General features: G+C 46.6%; 24 non-coding genes across 24 annotated transcripts; 17 read left to right on the top strand and 7 right to left on the bottom strand.

Annotated features, from left to right (window-relative positions):
• The first annotated feature begins 96 nt into the window (after window positions 1-96).
• trnav-aac (transfer RNA valine (anticodon AAC)) lies at window positions 97-169 on the top strand. Its single transcript has one exon. It is a non-coding gene; the product is annotated as a tRNA-Val (tRNA).
• A 65-nt stretch (window positions 170-234) lies between these two features.
• trnad-guc (transfer RNA aspartic acid (anticodon GUC)) lies at window positions 235-306 on the bottom strand. Its single transcript has one exon. It is a non-coding gene; the product is annotated as a tRNA-Asp (tRNA).
• A 258-nt stretch (window positions 307-564) lies between these two features.
• On the bottom strand, window positions 565-636 carry trnad-guc (transfer RNA aspartic acid (anticodon GUC)). Its single transcript has one exon. It is a non-coding gene; the product is annotated as a tRNA-Asp (tRNA).
• Window positions 637-756: 120 nt separating this feature from the next.
• trnav-aac (transfer RNA valine (anticodon AAC)) lies at window positions 757-829 on the top strand. Its single transcript has one exon. It is a non-coding gene; the product is annotated as a tRNA-Val (tRNA).
• A 65-nt stretch (window positions 830-894) lies between these two features.
• On the bottom strand, window positions 895-966 carry trnad-guc (transfer RNA aspartic acid (anticodon GUC)). The gene has a single exon. It is a non-coding gene; the product is annotated as a tRNA-Asp (tRNA).
• A 120-nt stretch (window positions 967-1086) lies between these two features.
• On the top strand, window positions 1087-1159 carry trnav-aac (transfer RNA valine (anticodon AAC)). The gene has a single exon. It is a non-coding gene; the product is annotated as a tRNA-Val (tRNA).
• Window positions 1160-2391: 1232 nt separating this feature from the next.
• On the bottom strand, window positions 2392-2463 carry trnad-guc (transfer RNA aspartic acid (anticodon GUC)). The gene has a single exon. It is a non-coding gene; the product is annotated as a tRNA-Asp (tRNA).
• Window positions 2464-2721: 258 nt separating this feature from the next.
• trnad-guc (transfer RNA aspartic acid (anticodon GUC)) lies at window positions 2722-2793 on the bottom strand. The gene has a single exon. It is a non-coding gene; the product is annotated as a tRNA-Asp (tRNA).
• A 450-nt stretch (window positions 2794-3243) lies between these two features.
• Window positions 3244-3316, top strand: trnav-aac (transfer RNA valine (anticodon AAC)). Its single transcript has one exon. It is a non-coding gene; the product is annotated as a tRNA-Val (tRNA).
• Window positions 3317-4233: 917 nt separating this feature from the next.
• trnav-aac (transfer RNA valine (anticodon AAC)) lies at window positions 4234-4306 on the top strand. Its single transcript has one exon. It is a non-coding gene; the product is annotated as a tRNA-Val (tRNA).
• A 395-nt stretch (window positions 4307-4701) lies between these two features.
• Window positions 4702-4773, bottom strand: trnad-guc (transfer RNA aspartic acid (anticodon GUC)). The gene has a single exon. It is a non-coding gene; the product is annotated as a tRNA-Asp (tRNA).
• Window positions 4774-5223: 450 nt separating this feature from the next.
• trnav-aac (transfer RNA valine (anticodon AAC)) lies at window positions 5224-5296 on the top strand. Its single transcript has one exon. It is a non-coding gene; the product is annotated as a tRNA-Val (tRNA).
• Window positions 5297-5361: 65 nt separating this feature from the next.
• Window positions 5362-5433, bottom strand: trnad-guc (transfer RNA aspartic acid (anticodon GUC)). Its single transcript has one exon. It is a non-coding gene; the product is annotated as a tRNA-Asp (tRNA).
• A 120-nt stretch (window positions 5434-5553) lies between these two features.
• On the top strand, window positions 5554-5626 carry trnav-aac (transfer RNA valine (anticodon AAC)). The gene has a single exon. It is a non-coding gene; the product is annotated as a tRNA-Val (tRNA).
• A 1754-nt stretch (window positions 5627-7380) lies between these two features.
• Window positions 7381-7453, top strand: trnav-aac (transfer RNA valine (anticodon AAC)). The gene has a single exon. It is a non-coding gene; the product is annotated as a tRNA-Val (tRNA).
• A 917-nt stretch (window positions 7454-8370) lies between these two features.
• Window positions 8371-8443, top strand: trnav-aac (transfer RNA valine (anticodon AAC)). Its single transcript has one exon. It is a non-coding gene; the product is annotated as a tRNA-Val (tRNA).
• A 917-nt stretch (window positions 8444-9360) lies between these two features.
• On the top strand, window positions 9361-9433 carry trnav-aac (transfer RNA valine (anticodon AAC)). The gene has a single exon. It is a non-coding gene; the product is annotated as a tRNA-Val (tRNA).
• Window positions 9434-9690: 257 nt separating this feature from the next.
• Window positions 9691-9763, top strand: trnav-aac (transfer RNA valine (anticodon AAC)). Its single transcript has one exon. It is a non-coding gene; the product is annotated as a tRNA-Val (tRNA).
• Window positions 9764-11187: 1424 nt separating this feature from the next.
• Window positions 11188-11260, top strand: trnav-aac (transfer RNA valine (anticodon AAC)). Its single transcript has one exon. It is a non-coding gene; the product is annotated as a tRNA-Val (tRNA).
• A 1424-nt stretch (window positions 11261-12684) lies between these two features.
• On the top strand, window positions 12685-12757 carry trnav-aac (transfer RNA valine (anticodon AAC)). Its single transcript has one exon. It is a non-coding gene; the product is annotated as a tRNA-Val (tRNA).
• A 257-nt stretch (window positions 12758-13014) lies between these two features.
• Window positions 13015-13087, top strand: trnav-aac (transfer RNA valine (anticodon AAC)). Its single transcript has one exon. It is a non-coding gene; the product is annotated as a tRNA-Val (tRNA).
• Window positions 13088-14841: 1754 nt separating this feature from the next.
• On the top strand, window positions 14842-14914 carry trnav-aac (transfer RNA valine (anticodon AAC)). The gene has a single exon. It is a non-coding gene; the product is annotated as a tRNA-Val (tRNA).
• Window positions 14915-16161: 1247 nt separating this feature from the next.
• On the top strand, window positions 16162-16234 carry trnav-aac (transfer RNA valine (anticodon AAC)). Its single transcript has one exon. It is a non-coding gene; the product is annotated as a tRNA-Val (tRNA).
• Window positions 16235-17127: 893 nt separating this feature from the next.
• trnav-uac (transfer RNA valine (anticodon UAC)) lies at window positions 17128-17200 on the top strand. The gene has a single exon. It is a non-coding gene; the product is annotated as a tRNA-Val (tRNA).
• The last annotated feature ends 137 nt before the right edge of the window (window positions 17201-17337 follow it).

The raw sequence follows: 17337 nt of genomic DNA, 5'->3' as shown, positions 1-17337 counted from the left end.
TGGTCGGGTGTAGAGGGGAACCTGTCCTCGAAAACTGGAAAAGCCAGCCAGCTAGTTTGATTTCCGGCAGTGCGAACAAGTTGAAGTTAAGCGTCTGTTTCCATAGTGTAGTGGTTATCACGTTCGCCTAACACGCGAAAGGTCCCCGGCTCGAGACCGGGTGGAAACATGGCCATTTTCTTTGTATTTGCAATGAAAACTGATCATCCAGAAGATAGCTTTCACAAACACCATCTCCCCGTCGGGGAATCGAACCCCGGTCTTCCCCGTGACAGGGGGAGATACTATCCACTATACTAACGAGGACAGAACGGCTATACAGTTACCTCCTGGTCGGGTGTAGAGGGGAACCTATCCTCGAAAACTGGAAAAGCCAACCAGCTAGTTTGATTTCCGTCAGTGCTAACAAGTTGAAGTAAAGCGTCTGTTTCCATAGTGTAGTGGTTATCACGTTTGCCTAACACGCGAACGGTCCCCGGCTCGAGACCGGGTGGAAACATGGCCATTTTCTTTGTATTTGCAATTTAAACTGTTTATCCAAAAGAAAGGTTTCACAAACACCATCTCCCCGTCGGGGAATCGAACCCCGGTCTTCCCCGTGACAGGGGGAGATACTATCCACTATACTAACGAGGACAGAAAGGCAAAACAACTACCTCCTGGTCGGGTGTAGAGGGGAACCTATCCTCGAAAACTGGAAAAGCCAGCCAGCTAGTTTGATTTCCGGCAGTGCGATCAAGTTGAATTTAAGCGTCTGTTTCCATAGTGTAGTGGTTATCACGTTCGCCTAACACGTGAAAGGTCCCCGGCTCGAGACCGGGTGGAAACATGGCCATTTTCTTTGTATTTGCAATGAAAACTGATCATCCAAAAGATAGGTTTCACAAACACCATCTCCCCGTCGGGGAATCGAACCCCGGTCTTCCCCGTGACAGGGGGAGATACTATCCACTATACTAACGAGGACAGAAGGGCTATACAGTTACCTCCTGGTCGGGTGTAGAGGGGAACCTGTCCTCGAAAACTGGAAAAGCCAGCCAGCTAGTTTGATTTCCGGCAGTGCGAACAAGTTGAAGTTAAGCGTCTGTTTCCATAGTGTAGTGGTTATCACGTTCGCCTAACACGCGAAAGGTCCCCGGCTCGAGACCGGGTGGAAACATGGCCATTTTCTTTGTATTTGCAATGAAAACTGATCATCCAGAAGATAGGTTTCACAAACACCATCTCCCCGTAGGGGAATCAAACCCCGGTCTTCCCCGTGACAGGGGGAGATACTACCCACTATACTAACGAGGACAGAAGGGCTATACAACTACCTTCGTGTCTGGTGTAGAGGGGAACCTGTCCTCGAAAACTGGAAAAGCCAACCAGCTAGTTTGATTTCCGTCAGTGCTAACAAGTTGAAGTTAAGCGTCTGTTTCCATAGTGTAGTGGTTATCACGTTTGCCTAACACGCGAACGGTCCCCGGCTCGAGACCGGGTGGAAACATGGCCATTTTCTTTGTATTTGCAATTTAAACTGTTTATCCAAAAGAGAGGTTTCACAAACACCATCTCCCCGTCGGGGAATCGAACCCCGGTCTTCACCGTGACAGGGGGAGATACTATCCACTATACTAACGAGGACAGAAGGGCTATACAGTGATGAGTTATTAACATTGTTTTTCAGTTTTAAATTATATTTTAGCCGTTTTAGATTTAGTTAACTCAGTATGGCTGTATGAATAGACATATATTCTTATCTGTGTTACTTTCATGAGAAAGAGCAACGGGTCTGTCTATTCATTCGTAATCTAAAGGGAGGGCCGGGGATTCTGCTGTGTCGGAAGGGAGTCAGGCTTATTATTATTGTATTTTTTCTAATCTGATTTATACCCATGGGAACGGATTCTCTTGTATTCATTCAGTTGTAACCAGGTGTGTTGTGGGCTGACTTTCTATGAACCCTCTTTGTGAATAAATAATGATGTGGGCTGGAGAGAAGGACACACATTTGAACAGAGCACTGTTTGGGTGACTTGTTATTGTGTGATCAGAAGCTTCTGGTAATTAATACCTTTGCAAAGGAACTTCTTCAACAGAATCTCACCATTCAGTTAATTGAACACGCAAAGAGTACAATACTTAATATTGTCTACTCTAACAACAGTTACCTCCTGGTCGGGTGTAGAGGGGAACCTGTCCTCGAAAACTGGAAAAGCCAGCCAGCTAGTTTGATTTCCGGCAGTGCGAACAAGTTGAAGTTAAGCGTCTGTTTCCATAGTGTAGTGGTTATCACGTACGCCTAACACGCGAAAGGTCCCTGGCTCGAGACCGGGTGGAAACATGGCCATTTTCTTTGTATTTGCAAAGAAAACTGATCATCCAAAAGATAGCTTTCACAAACACCATCTCCCCGTCGGGGAATCGAACCCCGGTCTTCCCCGTGACAGGGGGAGATACTATCCACTATACTAACGAGGACAGAAGGGCTATACCAGTACCTCCTGGTCTGGTGTAGAGGGGAACCTGTCTTCGAAAACTGGAAAAGCCAGCCAGCTAGTTTGATTTCCAGCAGTGCGAACAAGTTGAAGTTAAGCGTCTGTTTCCATAGTGTAGTGTTTATCACGTTTGCCTCTCACGCGAACGGTCCCCGGCTTTAAACCGGGTGGAAATATGGCCATTTTCTTTGTATTTGCAATTTAAACTGTTTATCCAAAAGATAGGTTTCACAAACACCATCTCCCCGTCGGGGAATCGAACCCCGGTCTTCCCCGTGACAGGGGGAGATACTATCCACTATACTAACGAGGACAGAAGGGCTATACAACTACCTCCTGGTCGGGTGTAGAGGGGAACCTATCCTCGAAAACTGGAAAAGCCAACCAGCTAGTTTGATTTCCGGCATTGCTAACAAGTTGAAGTTAAGCGTCTGTTTGCATAGTGTAGTGGTTATCACGTTTGCTTAACACGCGAAAGTTCCCCGGCTCGAGACCGGGTGGAAACATGGCCATTTTCTTTGTATTTGCAATTTAAACTGTTTATCCAAAAGATAGGTTTCACAAACACCATCTCCCCGTCGGGGAATCGAACCCCGGTCTTCCCCGTGACAGGGGGAGTTACTATTCACTATACTAACGAGGACAGAAGGGCTATACAACTACCTCCTGGTCTGGTGTAGAGGGGAACCTGTCCTCGAAAACTGGAAAAGCCAACCAGCTAGTTTGATTTCCGTCAGTGCTAACAAGTTGAAGTTAAGCGTCTGTTTCCATAGCGTAGTGGTTATCACGTTCGCCTAACACGCGAAAGGTCCCCGGCTCGAGACCGGGTGGAAACATGGCCATTTTCTTTGTATTTGCAATGAAAACTGATCATCCAAAAGATAGCTTTCACAAACACCATCACCCCGTTGGGGAATTGAACCCCGGTCTTCGCCGTGACAGGGGGAGATACTATCCACTATACTAACGAGGACAGAAGGGCTATACAACTACCTCCTGGTCTGGTGTAGAGGGGAACCTGTCCTCGAAAACTGGAAAAGCCAGCCAGCTAGTTATATTACCGGCAGTGCGAACAAGTTAAAGTTAAGCGTCTGTTTCCATAGTGTAGTGGTTGTCACGTTCGCCTAACACGCGAAAGGTCCCAGGCTCGAGACCGGGTGGAAACATGGCCATTTTCTTTGTATTTGCAATGAAAACTGATCATCCAAAAGATAGCTTTCACAAACACCATCTCCTCGTCAGGGAATCGAACCCCAGTCTTCCCCGTGACAGGGGGAAATACTATCCACTATACTAACGAGGACAGAATGGCTATACAACTACCTCCTGGTCGGGTGTAGAGGGGAACCTATCCTCGAAAACTGGAAAAGCCAACCAGCTAGTTTGATTTCCGTCAGTGCTAACAAGTTGAAGTTAAGCGTCTGTTTGCATAGTGTAGTGGTTATCACGTTTGCCTAACACGCGAACGGTCCCAGGCTCGAGACCGGGTGGAAACATGGCCATTTTCTTTGTATTTGCAATTTAAACTGATCATCCAAAAGATAGCTTTCACAAACACCATCACCCCGTTGGGGAATCGAACCCCGGTCTTCCCCGTGACAGGGGGAGATACTATCCACTATACTAACGAGGACAGAAGGGCTATACAACTACCTCCTGGTCTGGTGTAGAGGGGAACCTGTCCTCGGAAACTGGAAAAGCCAGCCAGCTAGTTATAATTCCGGCAGTGCGAACAGGTAAAAGTTAAGCGTCTGTTTCCATAGTGTAGTGGTTATCACGTTCGCCTAACACGCGAAAGGTCCCCGGTTCGAGACCGGGTGGAAACATGGCCATTTTCTTTGTATTTGCAATGAAAACTGATCATCCAAAAGATAGCTTTCACAAACACCATCTCCTCGTCGGGGAATCGAACCCCAGTCTTCCCCGTGACAGGGGGAAATACTATCCACTATACTAACGAGGACAGAAAGGCAAAACAACTACCTCCTGGTCGGGTGTAGAGGGGAACCTATCCTCGAAAACTGGAAAAGCCAACCAGCTAGTTTGATTTCCGTCAGTGCTAACAAGTTGAAGTTAAGCGTCTGTTTCCATGGTGTAGTGGTTATCACGTTTGCCTAACACGCGAACGGTCCCCGGCTCGAGACCGGGTGGAAACATGGCCATTTTCTTTGTATTTGCAATTTAAACTGTTTATCCAAAAGATAGGTTTCACAAACACCAACTCCCCGTCGGGGAATCGAACCCCGGTCTTCCCCGTGACAGGGGGAGATACTATCCACTATACTAACGAGGACAGAATGGCTGTACAACTACATCCTGGTCGAGTGTAGAGGGGAACCTATCCTCGAAAACTGGAAAAGCCAACCAGCTAGTTTGATTTCCGTCAGTGCTAACAAGTTGAAGTTAAGCGTCTGTTTGCATAGTATAGTGGTTATCACGTTTGCCTAACACGCGAACGGTCCACGGCTCGAGACCGGGTGGAAACATGGCCATTTTCTTTGTATTTGCAATTTAAACTGATCATCCAAAAGATAGCTTTCACAAACACCATCACCCCGTTGGGGAATCGAACCCCGGTCTTCCCCGTGACAGAGGGAGATACTATCCACTATACTAACGAGGACAGAAGGGCTATACAACTACCTCCTGGTCGGGTGTAGAGGGGAACCTGTCCTCGGAAACTGGAAAAGCCAGCCAGCTAGTTATATTTCCGGCAGTGCGAACAAGTAAAAGTTAAGCGTCTGTTTCCATAGTGTAGTGGTTATCACGTTCGCCTAACACGCGAAAGGTCCCCGGTTCGAGACCGGGTGGAAACATGGCCATTTTCTTTGTATTTGCAATGAAAACTGATCATCCAAAAGATAGCTTTCACAAACACCATCTCCCCGTCGGGGAATCGAACCCCGGTCTTCCCCGTGACAGGGGGAGATACTATCCACTATACTAACGAGGACAGAAGGGCTATATAGTTACCTACTGGTCGGGTGTAGAGGGGAACCTGTCCTCGAAAACTGGAAAAGCCAACCAGCTAGTTTGATTTCCGTCAGTGCTAACAAGTTGAAGTTAAGCGTCTGTTTCCATAGTGTAGTGGTTATCACGTTTGCCTAACACGCGAAAGGTCCCTGGCTCGAGACCGGGTGGAAACATGGCCATTTTCTTTGTATTTGAAATTTAAACTGTTTATCCAAAAGATAGGTTTCACAAACACCATCTCCCCGTCGGGGAATCGAACCCCGGTCTTCCCCGTGACAGGGGGAGATACTATCCACTATACTAACGAGGACAGAAGGGCTATACAGTGATGAGTTATTAACATTGTTTTTCAGTTTTAAATTATATTTTAGCCGTTTTAGATTTAGTTAACTCAGTATGGCTGTATGAATAGACATATATTCTTATCTGTGTTACTTTCATGAGAAAGAGCAACGGGTCTGTCTATTCATTCGTAATCTAAAGGGAGGGCCGGGGATTCTGCTGTGTCGGAAGGGAGTCAGGCTTATTATTATTGTATTTTTTCTAATCTGATTTATACCCATGGGAACGGATTCTCTTGTATTCATTCAGTTGTAACCAGGTGTGTTGTGGGCTGACTTTCTATGAACCCTCTTTGTGAATAAATAATGATGTGGGCTGGAGAGAAGGACACACATTTGAACAGAGCACTGTTTGGGTGACTTGTTATTGTGTGATCAGAAGCTTCTGGTAATTAATACCTTTGCAAAGGAACTTCTTCAACAGAATCTCACCATTCAGTTAATTGAACACGCAAAGAGTACAATACTTAATATTGTCTACTCTAACAACAGTTACCTCCTGGTCGGGTGTAGAGGGGAACCTGTCCTCGAAAACTGGAAAAGCCAGCCAGCTAGTTTGATTTCCGGCAGTGCGAACAAGTTGAAGTTAAGCGTCTGTTTCCATAGTGTAGTGGTTATCACGTACGCCTAACACGCGAAAGGTCCCTGGCTCGAGACCGGGTGGAAACATGGCCATTTTCTTTGTATTTGCAAAGAAAACTGATCATCCAAAAGATAGCTTTCACAAACACCATCTCCCCGTCGGGGAATCGAACCCCGGTCTTCCCCGTGACAGGGGGAGATACTATCCACTATACTAACGAGGACAGAAGGGCTATACCAGTACCTCCTGGTCTGGTGTAGAGGGGAACCTGTCTTCGAAAACTGGAAAAGCCAGCCAGCTAGTTTGATTTCCAGCAGTGCGAACAAGTTGAAGTTAAGCGTCTGTTTCCATAGTGTAGTGTTTATCACGTTTGCCTCTCACGCGAACGGTCCCCGGCTTTAAACCGGGTGGAAATATGGCCATTTTCTTTGTATTTGCAATTTAAACTGTTTATCCAAAAGATAGGTTTCACAAACACCATCTCCCCGTCGGGGAATCGAACCCCGGTCTTCCCCGTGACAGGGGGAGATACTATCCACTATACTAACGAGGACAGAAGGGCTATACAACTACCTCCTGGTCGGGTGTAGAGGGGAACCTATCCTCGAAAACTGGAAAAGCCAACCAGCTAGTTTGATTTCCGGCATTGCTAACAAGTTGAAGTTAAGCGTCTGTTTGCATAGTGTAGTGGTTATCACGTTTGCTTAACACGCGAAAGTTCCCCGGCTCGAGACCGGGTGGAAACATGGCCATTTTCTTTGTATTTGCAATTTAAACTGTTTATCCAAAAGATAGGTTTCACAAACACCATCTCCCCGTCGGGGAATCGAACCCCGGTCTTCCCCGTGACAGGGGGAGTTACTATTCACTATACTAACGAGGACAGAAGGGCTATACAACTACCTCCTGGTCTGGTGTAGAGGGGAACCTGTCCTCGAAAACTGGAAAAGCCAACCAGCTAGTTTGATTTCCGTCAGTGCTAACAAGTTGAAGTTAAGCGTCTGTTTCCATAGCGTAGTGGTTATCACGTTCGCCTAACACGCGAAAGGTCCCCGGCTCGAGACCGGGTGGAAACATGGCCATTTTCTTTGTATTTGCAATGAAAACTGATCATCCAAAAGATAGCTTTCACAAACACCATCACCCCGTTGGGGAATTGAACCCCGGTCTTCGCCGTGACAGGGGGAGATACTATCCACTATACTAACGAGGACAGAAGGGCTATACAACTACCTCCTGGTCTGGTGTAGAGGGGAACCTGTCCTCGAAAACTGGAAAAGCCAGCCAGCTAGTTATATTACCGGCAGTGCGAACAAGTTAAAGTTAAGCGTCTGTTTCCATAGTGTAGTGGTTGTCACGTTCGCCTAACACGCGAAAGGTCCCAGGCTCGAGACCGGGTGGAAACATGGCCATTTTCTTTGTATTTGCAATGAAAACTGATCATCCAAAAGATAGCTTTCACAAACACCATCTCCTCGTCAGGGAATCGAACCCCAGTCTTCCCCGTGACAGGGGGAAATACTATCCACTATACTAACGAGGACAGAATGGCTATACAACTACCTCCTGGTCGGGTGTAGAGGGGAACCTATCCTCGAAAACTGGAAAAGCCAACCAGCTAGTTTGATTTCCGTCAGTGCTAACAAGTTGAAGTTAAGCGTCTGTTTGCATAGTGTAGTGGTTATCACGTTTGCCTAACACGCGAACGGTCCCAGGCTCGAGACCGGGTGGAAACATGGCCATTTTCTTTGTATTTGCAATTTAAACTGATCATCCAAAAGATAGCTTTCACAAACACCATCACCCCGTTGGGGAATCGAACCCCGGTCTTCCCCGTGACAGGGGGAGATACTATCCACTATACTAACGAGGACAGAAGGGCTATACAACTACCTCCTGGTCTGGTGTAGAGGGGAACCTGTCCTCGGAAACTGGAAAAGCCAGCCAGCTAGTTATAATTCCGGCAGTGCGAACAGGTAAAAGTTAAGCGTCTGTTTCCATAGTGTAGTGGTTATCACGTTCGCCTAACACGCGAAAGGTCCCCGGTTCGAGACCGGGTGGAAACATGGCCATTTTCTTTGTATTTGCAATGAAAACTGATCATCCAAAAGATAGCTTTCACAAACACCATCTCCTCGTCGGGGAATCGAACCCCAGTCTTCCCCGTGACAGGGGGAAATACTATCCACTATACTAACGAGGACAGAAAGGCAAAACAACTACCTCCTGGTCGGGTGTAGAGGGGAACCTATCCTCGAAAACTGGAAAAGCCAACCAGCTAGTTTGATTTCCGTCAGTGCTAACAAGTTGAAGTTAAGCGTCTGTTTCCATGGTGTAGTGGTTATCACGTTTGCCTAACACGCGAACGGTCCCCGGCTCGAGACCGGGTGGAAACATGGCCATTTTCTTTGTATTTGCAATTTAAACTGTTTATCCAAAAGATAGGTTTCACAAACACCAACTCCCCGTCGGGGAATCGAACCCCGGTCTTCCCCGTGACAGGGGGAGATACTATCCACTATACTAACGAGGACAGAATGGCTGTACAACTACATCCTGGTCGAGTGTAGAGGGGAACCTATCCTCGAAAACTGGAAAAGCCAACCAGCTAGTTTGATTTCCGTCAGTGCTAACAAGTTGAAGTTAAGCGTCTGTTTGCATAGTATAGTGGTTATCACGTTTGCCTAACACGCGAACGGTCCCCGGCTCGAGACCGGGTGGAAACATGGCCATTTTCTTTGTATTTGCAATTTAAACTGATCATCCAAAAGATAGCTTTCACAAACACCATCACCCCGTTGGGGAATCGAACCCCGGTCTTCCCCGTGACAGAGGGAGATACTATCCACTATACTAACGAGGACAGAAGGGCTATACAACTACCTCCTGGTCTGGTGTAGAGGGGAACCTGTCCTCGGAAACTGGAAAAGCCAGCCAGCTAGTTATATTTCCGGCAGTGCGAACAAGTAAAAGTTAAGCGTCTGTTTCCATAGTGTAGTGGTTATCACGTTCGCCTAACACGCGAAAGGTCCCCGGTTCGAGACCGGGTGGAAACATGGCCATTTTCTTTGTATTTGCAATGAAAACTGATCATCCAAAAGATAGCTTTCACAAACACCATCTCCCCGTCGGGGAATCGAACCCCGGTCTTCCCCGTGACAGGGGGAGATACTATCCACTATACTAACGAGGACAGAAGGGCTATATAGTTACCTACTGGTCGGGTGTAGAGGGGAACCTGTCCTCGAAAACTGGAAAAGCCAACCAGCTAGTTTGATTTCCGTCAGTGCTAACAAGTTGAAGTTAAGCGTCTGTTTCCATAGTGTAGTGGTTATCACGTTTGCCTAACACGCGAAAGGTCCCTGGCTCGAGACCGGGTGGAAACATGGCCATTTTCTTTGTATTTGAAATTTAAACTGTTTATCCAAAAGATAGGTTTCACAAACACCATCTCCCCGTCGGGGAATCGAACCCCGGTCTTCCCCGTGACAGGGGGAGATACTATCCACTATACTAACGAGGACAGAAGGGCTATACAGTGATGAGTTATTAACATTGTTTTTCAGTTTTAAATTATATTTTAGCCGTTTTAGATTTAGTTAACTCAGTATGGCTGTATTAATAGACATATATTCTTATCTGTGTTACTTTCATGAGAAAGAGCAACGGGTCTGTCTATTCATTCGTAATCTAAAGGGAGGGCCGGGGATTCTGCTGTGTCGGAAGGGAGTCAGGCTTATTATTATTGTATTTTTTCTAATCTGATTTATACCCATGGGAACGGATTCTCTTGTATTCATTCAGTTGTAACCAGGTGTGTTGTGGGCTGACTTTCTATGAACCCTCTTTGTGAATAAATAATGATGTGGGCTGGAGAGAAGGACACACATTTGAACAGAGCACTGCTTGGGTGACTTGTTATTGTGTGATCAGAAGCTTCTGGTAATTAATACCTTTGCAAAGGAACTTCTTCAACAGAATCTCACCATTCAGTTAATTGAACACGCAAAGAGTACAATACTTAATATTGTCTACTCTAACAACAGTTACCTCCTGGTCGGGTGTAGAGGGGAACCTGTCCTCGAAAACTGGAAAAGCCAGCCAGCTAGTTTGATTTCCGGCAGTGCGAACAAGTTGAAGTTAAGCGTCTGTTTCCATAGTGTAGTGGTTATCACGTGCGCCTAACACGCGAAAGGTCCCTGGCTCGAGACCGGGTGGAAACATGGCCATTTTCTTTGTATTTGCAATGAAAACTGATCATCCAGAAGATAGCTTTCACAAACACCATCTCCCCGTCGGGGAATCGAACCCCGGTCTTCCCCGTGACAGGGGGAGATACTATCCACTATACTAACGAGGACAGAAAGGCAAAACAACTACCTCCTGGTCGGGTGTAGAGGGGAACCTATCCTCGAAAACTGGAAAAGCCAACCAGCTAGTTTGATTTCCGTCAGTGCTAACAAGTTGAAGTTAAGCGTCTGTTTCCATAGTGTAGTGGTTATCACGTTTGCCTAACACGCGAACGGTCCCCGGCTCGAGACCGGGTGGAAACATGGCCATTTTCTTTGTATTTGCAATTTAAACTGTTTATCCAAAAGATAGGTTTCACAAACACCATCTCCCCGTCGGGGAATCGAACCCCGGTCTTCCCCGTGACAGGGGGAGATACTATCCACTATACTAACGAGGACAGAAGGGCTATACAGTTACCTCCTGGTCGGGTGTAGAGGGGAACCTGTCCTCGAAAACTGGAAAAGCCAGCCAGCTAGTTTGATTTCCGGCAGTGCGATCAAGTTGAATTTAAGCGTCTGTTTCCATAGTGTAGTGGTTATCACGTTCGCCTAACACGCGAAAGGTCCCCGGCTCGAGACCGGGTGGAAACATGGCCATTTTCTTTGTATTTGCAATGAAAACTGATCATCCAGAAGATAGCTTTCACAAACACCATCTCCCCGTCGGGGAATCGAACCCCGGTCTTCCCCGTGACAGGGGGAGATACTATCCACTATACTAACGAGGACAGAAGGGCTAGACAACTACCTCCTGGTCGGGTGTAGAGGGGAACCTGTCTTCGAAAACTGGAAAAGCCAGCCAGCTAGTTTGATTTCCATCAGTGCGAACAAGTTGAAGTTAAGCGTCTGTTTCCATAGTGTAGTGGTTATCACGTTTGCCTAACACGCGAACGGTCCCCGGCTCGAGACCGAGTGGAAAAATGGCCATTTTCTTTGTATTTGCAATTTAAACTGTTTATCCAAAAGATAGGTTTCACAAACACCATCTCCCCGTCGGGGATTCGAACCCCGGTCTTCACCGTGACAGGGGGAGATACTATCCACTATACTAACGAGGACAGAAGGGCTATACAGTGATGAGTTATTAACATTGTTTTTCAGTTTTAAATTATATTTTAGCCGTTTTAGATTTAGTTAACTCAGTATGGCTGTATGAATAGACATATATTCTTATCTGTGTTACTTTCATGAGAAAGAGCAACGGGTCTGTCTATTCATTCGTAATCTAAAGGGAGGGCCGGGGATTCTGCTGTGTCGGAAGGGAGTCAGGCTTATTATTATTGTATTTTTTCTAATCTGATTTATACCCATGGGAACGGATTCTCTTGTATTCATTCAGTTGTAACCAGGTGTGTTGTGGGCTGACTTTCTATGAACCCTCTTTGTGAATAAATAATGATGTGGGCTGGAGAGAAGGACACACATTTGAACAGAGCACTGCTTGGGTGACTTGTTATTGTGTGATCAGAAGCTTCTGGTAATTAATACCTTTGCAAAGGAACTTCTTCAACAGAATCTCACCATTCAGTTAATTGAACACGCAAAGAGTACAATACTTAATATTGTCTACTCTAACAACAGTTACCCCCTGGTCGGGTGTAGAGGGGAACCTGTCATCGAAAACTGGAAAAGCCAGCCAGCTAGTTTGATTTCCGGCAGTGCGAACAAGTTGAAGTTAAGCGTCTGTTTCCATAGTGTAGTGGTTATCACGTACGCCTAACACGCGAAAGGTCCCTGGCTCGAGACCGGGTGGAAACATGGCCATTTTCTTTGTATTTGCAATGAAAACTGATCATCCAAAAGGTAGCTTTCACAAACACCATCTCCTCGTCGGGGAATCGAACCCCAGTCTTCCCCGTGACAGGGGGAAATACTATCCTCTATACTAACGAGGACAGAACGGCTATACAACTACCTCCTGGTTGGGTGTAGAGGGGAACCTATCCTCGAAAACTGGAAAAGCCAACCAGCTAGTTTGATTTCCGGCAGTGCGATCAAGTTGAATTTAAGCGTCTGTTTCCATAGTGTAGTGGTTATCACGTTCGCCTAACACGCGAAAGGTCCCCGGCTCGAGACCGGGTGGAAACATGGCCATTTTCTTTGTATTTGCAATGAAAACTGATCATCCAAAAGATAGGTTTCACAAACACCATCTCCCCGTCGGGGAATCGAACCCCGGTCTTTCCCGTGACAGGGGGAGATACTATCCACTATACTAACGAGAACAGAAGGGCTATACAGTTACCTCCTGGTCGGGTGTAGAGGGGAACCTGTCCTCGAAAACTGGAAAAGCCAGCCAGCTAGTTTGATTTCCGGCAGTGCGAACAAGTTGAAGTTAAGCTTCTGTTTCCATAGTGTAGTGGTTATCACGTTCGCCTAACACGCGAAAGGTCCCCGGCTCGAGACCGGGTGGAAACATGGCCATTTTCTTTGTATTTGCAATGAAAACTGATCATCCAGAAGATAGCTTTCACAAACACCATCTCCCCGTCGGGGAATCGAACCCCGGTCTTCCCCGTGACAGGGGGAGATACTATCCACTATACTAACGAGGACAGAAGGGCTATACAACTACCTCCTGGTCGGGTGTAGAGGGGAACCTGTCTTCGAAAACTGGAAAAGCCAGCCAGCTAGTTTGATTTCCAGCAGTGCGAACAAGTTGAAGTTAAGCGTCTGTTTCCATAGTGTAGTGGTTATCACGTTTGCCTAACAAGCGAACGGTCCCCGGCTCGAGACCGAGTGGAAAAATGGCCATTTTCTTTGTATTTGCAATTTAAACTGTTTATCCAAAAGATAGGTTTCACAAACACCATCTCCCCGTCGGGGAATCGAACCCCGGTCTTCACCGTGACAGGGGGAGATACTATCCACTATACTAACGAGGACAGAAGGGCTATACAGTGATGAGTTATTAACATTGTTTTTCAGTTTTAAATTATATTTTAGCCGTTTTAGATTTAGTTAACTCAGTATGGCTGTATGAATAGACATATATTCTTATCTGTGTTACTTTCATGAGAAAGAGCAACGGGTCTGTCTATTCATTCGTAATCTAAAGGGAGGGCCGGGGATTCTGCTGTGTCGGAAGGGAGTCAGGCTTATTATTATTGTATTTTTTCTAATCTGATTTATACCCATGGGAACGGATTCTCTTGTATTCATTCAGTTGTAACCAGGTGTGTTGTGGGCTGACTTTCTATGAACCCTCTTTGTGAATAAATAATGATGTGGGCTGGAGAGAAGGACACACATTTGAACAGAGCACTGCTTGGGTGACTTGTTATTGTGTGATCAGAAGCTTCTGGTAATTAATACCTTTGCAAAGGAACTTCTTCAACAGAATCTCACCATTCAGTTAATTGAACACGCAAAGAGTACAATACTTAATATTGTCTACTCTAACAACAGTTACCTCCTGGTCGGGTGTAGAGGGGAACCTGTCCTCGAAAACTGGAAAAGCCAGCCAGCTAGTTTGATTTCCGGCAGTGCGAACAAGTTGAAGTTAAGTGTCTGTTTCCATAGTGTAGTGGTTATCACGTACGCCTAACACGCGAAAGGTCCCTGGCTCGAGACCGGGTGGAAACATGGCCATTTTCTTTGTATTTGCAATGAAAACTGATCATCCAAAAGATAGCTTTCACAAACACCATCTCCTCGTCGGGGAATCAAACCCCAGTCTTCCCCGTGACAGGGGGAAATACTATCCACTATACTAACGAGGAGAGAACAGCTATACAGCTACCTCCTGGTCGGGTGTAGAGGGGAACCTATCCTCGAAAACTGGAAAAGCCAGCCAGCTAGTTTGATTTCCGGCAGTGCTAACAAGTTGAAGTTAAGCGTCTGTTTCCATAGTGTAGTGGTTATCACGTTTGCCTAACACGCGAACGGTCCCCGGCTCGAGACCGGGTGGAAACATGGCCATTTTCTTTGTATTTGCAATTTAAACTGTTTATCCAAAAGATAGGTTTCACAAACACCATCACCCCGTTGGGGAATTGAACCCCGGTCTTCCCCGTGACAGGGGGAAAGACTATCCTCTATACTAACGAGGACAGAACGGCTGTACAACTACCTCCTGGTTGGGTGTAGAGGGGAACCTATCCTCGAAAACTGGAAAAGCCAACCAGCTAGTTTGATTTCCGTCAGTGCTAACAAGTTGAAGTTAAGCGTCTGTTTCCATAGTGTAGTGGTTATCACGTTCGCCTAACACGCGAAAGTTCCCCGGCTCGAGACCGGGTGGAAACATGGCCATTTTCTTTGTATTTGCAATGAAAACTGAACATCCAGAAGATAGCTTTCACAAACACCATCTCCCCGTCGGGGAATCGAACCCCGGTCTTCCCCGTGACAGGGGGAGATACTATCCACTATACTAACGAGGACAGAAAGGCAAAACAACTACCTCCTGGTCGGGTGTAGAGGGGAACCTATCCTCGAAAACTGGAAAAGCCAACCAGCTAGTTTGATTTCCGTCAGTGCTAACAAGTTGAAGTTAAGCGTCTGTTTCCATAGTGTAGTGGTTATCACGTTTGCCTAACACGCGAAAGGTCCCCGCCTCGAGACCGGGTGGAAACATGGCCATTTTCTTTGTATTTGCAATTTAAACTGTTTATCCAAAAGATAGGTTTCACAAACACCATCTGCCCGTCGGGGAATCGAACCCCGGTCTTCCCCGTGACAGGGGGAGATACTATCCACTATACTAACGAGGACAGAAGGGCTATATGGTTACCTACTGGTCGGGTGTAGAGGGGAACCTGTCCTCGAAAACTGGAAAAGCCAGCGAGCTCGTTTGATTTCTGGCAGTGCTAACAAGTTGAAGTTAAGCGTCTGTTTCCATAGTGTAGTGGTTAACGCGTTCGCCTAACACGCGAAAGGTCCCCGGCTCGAGACCGGGTGGTAACATGGCCATTTTCTTTGTATTTGCAATGAAAACTGATCATCCAAAAGATAGGTTTCAAAAACACCATCACCCCGTAGGGGAATCGAACCCCGGTCTTCCCCGTGACAGGGGGAGATACTATCCACTATACTAACGAGGACAGAAGGGCTATACAACTACCTCCTGGTCTGGTGTAGAGGGGAACCTGTCCTCGAAAACTGGAAAAGCCAACCAGCTAGTTTGATTTCCGTCAGTGCTAACAAGTTGAAGTTAAGCGTCTGTTTCCATAGTGTAGTGGTTATCACGTTTGCCTAACACGCGAACGATCCCCGGCTCGAGACCGGGTGGAAACACGGCCATTTTCTTTGTATTTGCAATTTAAACTGTTTATCCAAAAGATAGGTTTCACAAACACCATCTCCCCGTCGGGGAATCGAACCCCGGTCTTCCCCATGACAGGGGGAGATACTATCCACTATACTAACGAGGACAGAAGGGCTATACAACTACCTCTTGGTCTGGTGTAGAGGGGAACCTGTCTTCGAAAACTGGAAAAGCCAGCCAGCTAGTTTGATTTCCAGCAGTGCGAACAAGTTGAAGTTAAGCGTCTGTTTCCATAGTGTAGTGGTTATCACGTTCGCCTAACACGCGAAAGGTCCCCGGCTCGAGACCGGGTGGAAACATGGCCATTTTCTTTGTATTTGCAATTAAAACTGATCATCCAGAAGCTAGCTTTCACAAACACCATCTCCCCGTCGGGGAATCGAACCCCAGTCTTCCCCGTGACAGGGGGAGATACTATCCACTATACTAACGAGGACAGAAGGGTTATACAACTACCTCCTGGTCGGGTGTAGAGGGGAACTTATCCTCGAAAACTGGAAAAGCCAACCAGCTAGTTTGATTTCCGTCAGTGCTAACAAGTTGAAGTTAAGCGTCTGTTTCCATAGTGTAGTGGTTATCACGTTTGCCTAACACGCGAACGGTCCCCGGCTCGAGACCGGGTGGAAACACGGCCATCTTCTTTGTATTTGCAATTTAAACTGTTTATCCAAAAGATAGGTTTCACAAACACCATCACCCCGTTGGGGAATTGAACCCCGGTCTTCCCCGTGACAGGGGGAGATACTATCCACTATACTAACGAGGACAGGAGGGCTATACAACTACCTCCTGGTCTGGTGTAGAGGGGAACCTGTCCTCGAAAACTGGAAAAGCCAGCCAGCTAGTTATATTTCCGGCAGTGCTAACAAGTTGAAGTTCAGAGTCTGTTTCCATAGTGTAGTGGTTATCACGTTCGCCTCACAAGCGAAAGGTCCCCACCTCGGGACCGGGTGGAAACATGGCAATTTTCTTTAATTTTGCAATGAAAACTGAGCATCCAAAAGATTTGTTTTCACAAACACCACCTCCGTGTCGGGGAATCCAACCCCGGTGTTTCCCGTGACAGGGGGAGATACTATCAACTACACTAACGAGGTGACAAGGGCTGTACAACTCCCTCCTAGACATAGATAGGACAGGTTCCCGGCTAGGCTGATTTCCAGCAGTGCTAACAAGTTGAAGTTCAGAGTCTGTTTCCATAGTGTAGTGGTTATCACGTTCGCTTTACACGCAAAAGGTCCCCGGCTCGAGACCGGGTGGAAACATGGCAATTTTCTTTAATTTTGCAATGAAAACTGAGCATCCAAAAGATTGTTTTCACAAACACCACCTCCGCGTCGGGGAATCGAACCCCGGTCTTTTCCGTGACAGTGGGAGATACTATCCACTACACTAACGAGGA

This window comes from Leptonotus elevatus, chromosome 3, assembly GCF_054856555.1.
Source record: "Leptonotus elevatus isolate MCC_2025b chromosome 3, RoL_Lele_1.0, whole genome shotgun sequence".
Lineage (NCBI taxonomy): Eukaryota > Metazoa > Chordata > Actinopteri > Syngnathiformes > Syngnathidae > Leptonotus > Leptonotus elevatus.
This window is presented reverse-complemented; position numbering and strand designations above follow the sequence as displayed.